A 4720-nucleotide genomic window follows, 5' to 3' on the forward strand; every position below is an offset into this window, starting at 1 on the left:
TATCCATGCTTGGCCACAGGTGACTTAATTAGCACTTCAGTCAATTTGATTTTACCATCTGTGCTGAGCCATGGATATACCTAAATCCTGGACTGTTGGGGTGCCTTGAGGACTGCATTTGGGAACCTCTGATGTAGAATAATACTCATCTGTGTGCTCATTCACCAGTGTGTATTTCTTCTCTCTGATCAGTTACCTGGATCCTGTCTGCACTATCTCCAGTTTGGTTCAAGCCTCCTGGTTCCAGTCCGGTTCAAGTTTCCGGTTCAAGTCTCCGGTTCCAGTCTGATTCAAGTGCTCTCCAGTAATAGTCCAGTTCAATCCTTCAGTTCGGTTCAAGCCTCTGGTTCCAGTCTGGATCAACCTGCATAGTATTTCCTGTGTCCATTATTCCAGATCCAGTCCAGTCCAGCCCATTTACTACTTCTTTGTCCCAGCCTCTGCAGTTACCTGACGTTTCCCTAAAGACTATTATTGCGCTCCTACTGCAAAGTCTTTAGTCTGTTGGTATCCTAACTTTCTGCAAGTCCGCTCAATACAAATGACTGCTCATTGTGGGTTCCAGTGGACTTTCCCTACACTTCAGATTGCACTGCTACTCAATATATCCCTGCATTCTTAGTATCACAGTTCTTACCTGTCTCATAGTCTCTCTGCTCTCCATACCATCATCGTCCTCATTGGTAATGGTTGTTGTTGTTCAAGGGTCCCTCTCTCTGGGTGTTGGGGTCCATACTGAGTCTCTACTAGTGGGGTTACTTTGGGTATGGGTTACTGGATTTATACCATTCTTTGAGGGTATAGGCTCCAGGCATTCAGCTCTGGTAGTTGGATTGAACAATCATTACTTGCTATGCCATTCCCTAAATTCTCAAACACTGGTCACTGCCCTTAACTCCTGTGTTCAGGGTAAGGGTTTGAGTTGCACTCACTTAGTTCCAAGGGCAGTCTGTGAGATTTTAAATTCTCAGCAACATCTCTGATGGCACCATACATATACCATATGAGCCTTATGCATGAGTAGACATCTCATTAAGCCACCTGGATTCCCGTATGATTCACCAGTCCAGTCCATGGATCCTGATTTGGATCTAAATCCTTACACCATGACAGTGCCCATCTATCACATCTGCTTCTCTGTGTCCCCCTCCCCCTTGCTTTGTGTGAATGTTACTTCTTTCTCCCCCTTTCCTACCTTCTACCATTTCCACCTCACAACACACTTTGCAATTGCCCTGCACCTTCCCCAGCTATCCCATCTTTTACTTCACCCCTTACCTTTTTCCTCTTCAGCTTACGTTGCTGTCACTGGAGTCCTGCTGGCTGCCTACTAGGAATATCATGGAGGAACCTGAGGATGGCAAATACAGTAAGTGCAATATTCTGATTTTAATCATATCTGACCTACAGGGATTACAAACCTTAACACTGGTGATAACTCTTATGGAAGTAAGGATCAGCGACTTTATAGGGTCATTCCGAGTTGATCGCTAGCTGCATTCGTTCGCTGTGCAGCGATGAGGAAAAAAAGGGCACTTTTGCGCATGCGTATGCGGCGCACTGCGCATGTGCGTCGTACAACTGCAACAAACTAAGTCGTTTCACACAAGGTCTAGCGAAGCTTTTCAGTTGCACTGCTGGCCGCAGAGTGATTAACAGGAAGAGGGCGTTTCTGGGTGTCAACTGACCGTTTTCAGGGAGTGTTTGGAAAAATGCAGGCGTGGCTGGGCGAATGCAGAGTGTGTTCTTGACGTCAAAACAGGAACTGAACAGTCTGAAGTGATCGCAAGCGCTGAGTAGGTATTGAGCTACTCTAAAACTGCACAAAAAAAGTTTGCTGCCGCTCTGCGACTGCGATCCTTTCGTTCGCACTTCTGCTAAGCTAAAATACACTCCCAGTGGGAGGCGGCATAGCGTTTGCATGGCTGCTAAAAACTGCTAGCGAGCGAACAACTCGGAATGACCACCTTAGTCAATGAAGGCTTTCCCAAGCAAATTTCACAAATATTATGGCAGTACTTGTACCGCCACACAGGGGCGTAGCCAGAACTTTGTGGGCCCCATAGCAACATTTTGAAGGGGCCTCCATCCCAATACTTATAGAGAGACACTTCTCTGCAGCAGTTGTTAATTGTATGCCGCATAATAGTGCCCTAGTTCATTTTCTGAACTATAGTAGAGAATTATTTAATGTTGTGCCCCACAGTAGTGCCCTAGTTTCTTTTATGAATCGCAGTAGTGCTTACGTTCACCCTATGTCACATTTCAGAGCTGCCAGTACACATTATGCCGCACAGTACCCCCAATTCACTTTATGATATATAGTGCTCCCCGTTCATATTGTGCCTCATTACAGTGCCCAGGTTCATATTACATACCATTAAAATGCCCTCCAGTTCCAGGACCCCTACATACCACCCAGTGGCGAAAAATGTATGTAACACATGTAACTTTGACAGGAAAGATGGGCCCCTCTCAGCACTGGGCCCCATAGCCACTGCACTGCCTGCACCTAAGGTAGCTGTGCCCTTGTATATAACACATGTAACTTTTTTCAGGAAAGGTGGCCTCTCTCAGCTCTAGGCCCCATAGCCGCTGCACTGCCTACACCTATGGTAGCTACGCCCCTGCCGCCACAACACCTATGCTGTTATCAGATAACAAAGTAAAATAATTGAATAATTTTTTTAAAATAAACTCTATTTGTAAGCTTTTTTCTTTATTTTTTCCCACCTTAGCGAAAACAACAACCCCAATCTGGCAAATCAACTCAAAGACTGGCAATGCGGCAAATTATGCCTAACCACATTGTGTCAGAAATCATGATTTTTTTCTACAGTATCTCAATTCTCAGGCCTCTTTCCTTTTCTGTCTGCAACTCCTTCCTTGGAGAACCCATTCTTATGCCTTCAATACCATCTATACAATGATGAAACTCAAATCTACCTCTCCACCCCTGATCTCTCTATCCCCCTATTCTCTCCCTCATCTTCAACTGCCTTTCTGCCATTTTCTCCTGGATATCAAAGCGTTTCCAGAAGCTAAATATCTCCAAAACCAAACTTGTTGATTTTCCCTCTTCCAGGGTCTCTCCATCACTCTTTCTGTTGATAACATCACCCTTTTTTCTATTTCTCAAGTCTGCTGCCTCACTGTCATCCTTGTCTCTCCTTTTCCTCTGGAACACTGCCAAAATCTCATCTAGCCTCTCTCCACCTTCAGTCTATTCTTAATGCTACTGCTTATTTTCTCAATTTTCTCTGCCAGTGTATGGCTTCCGCCTTCCCCCATCTGCAACATGCTTACCATCCTCCAAAGTTTCAAGTTCAAACTCCTCATTCTCACCTACAAAGCCTTAAACTACTGTACTCTGCCTGTCCCTACTTTTTCAACCTCATCTCTATCCACACTCTTCTGGCCAATGCCTTCTCTACAACCTGGTCACCCTCTCGTGCTCCCCTTCAAGATTTCACTTTGTGAGCCACACAGTGTTAATTAGGGAACTGTGTGTTTAGTAAGACATAAGGGAGACAAGCAAGAATTTTGTTTTGCTTATCTGCTGTACTTCTTACCTTTCATAACTCATTTATAAATGAAATTATGTAACCATTTATGAGATTGACTAATGAAAAATCGTGAAGAGAAGTGATTTGTGGTACTGATCTTGTTTTTTCATCCCACAATAGCCAAGAAAGTTTTAACCTGATTAATACATTCCATACATTTAGAATTATATTACAATAATGTATTTATTCATTGAAAAAATATTTGTAAAGAATCTTTCTCAGTACATCAGGTACAGTAGTGACAATAATTCTTTGTTTTAGGACTAGAGCACTCACAGTGTTTATGGACCACAATTCACCACCCTCACAATGCAATGTAGTTAAGGGTAAGGGAGTGAATTGTTAGGTTTAGGCTGCAGGAAGGGTGAGTTAGGGTCAAAATACTTACCAAAATCCATCAAGATGCTGCTGTCGGGTTGGTCTATATCCCAGCGCACAGAATACTAACTGTCAAAATGCTAACTGCAGCATCCCAATAGATTTTGGTAAGTATTGTAACCCCAATCCTAACCCTAACTCACCTCTCCCGCAGCCTAACCCTAAACCTCCCCCATGTGCCTAACCCTAACTCCATTACTTACTCTCGGGATCCTGAGCACTGGGATATTAACTACATCGCCTGCTGTCAGCATTGTGTCCAATGAATTTCTGTGCACCAGGATATCAATGCCAACCCCTCACAATTAATTGCAGCATTCCATGAACAGGTTCAGTACAACCTAGACAGACAAAATGTTCAATCATTACTTTATTATAGAATTAACAGTTACAAATCATCATATTAAAGACTATGGGGGAGATAAATCAAACCTTCCACATAGAATAAGTGGAGGTGAGCACCAATCAACTTGGCCGGCCGACATGACAGTCTGGCCCTGAAGGGCCGACATGACAGTCTTCAGAAAGAGGATGTGAGAGGTAGAGGAAGAGAGAGAGCCAGAGCATTGAGACTGTAAGAGAGAGGGCAGAGACAGGCAGATAGGAGGAAATAGACAGACAGAGGGAAGAGACAGACAGTGGATGTGATATGACAGTGGGAAGAGAGTGACAGAGGTAAGCGACAGGCAGAAGCAAGAGTCAGTCAGGGGAAGGAGACAATGATAAAGAAAAGAGACAGGCAGAAGGAAGAGACAGAGGAAAGAGTCAGACTTGCA

General features: G+C 44.0%; 1 long non-coding RNA gene across 1 annotated transcript; it reads left to right on the forward strand.

Moving 5' to 3' along the window:
* The first annotated feature begins 201 nt into the window (after positions 1-201).
* Positions 202-3566, forward strand: LOC134965416 (uncharacterized). Its single transcript, XR_010188349.1, has 3 exons — positions 202-304; positions 1294-1369; positions 2739-3566. It is a non-coding gene; the product is annotated as an uncharacterized LOC134965416 (long non-coding RNA).
* Positions 3567-4720: the final 1154 nt, after the last annotated feature.

Source organism: Pseudophryne corroboree, chromosome 10 (genome assembly GCF_028390025.1).
Source record: "Pseudophryne corroboree isolate aPseCor3 chromosome 10, aPseCor3.hap2, whole genome shotgun sequence".
NCBI classification, from domain to species: Eukaryota; Metazoa; Chordata; class Amphibia; order Anura; family Myobatrachidae; genus Pseudophryne; species Pseudophryne corroboree.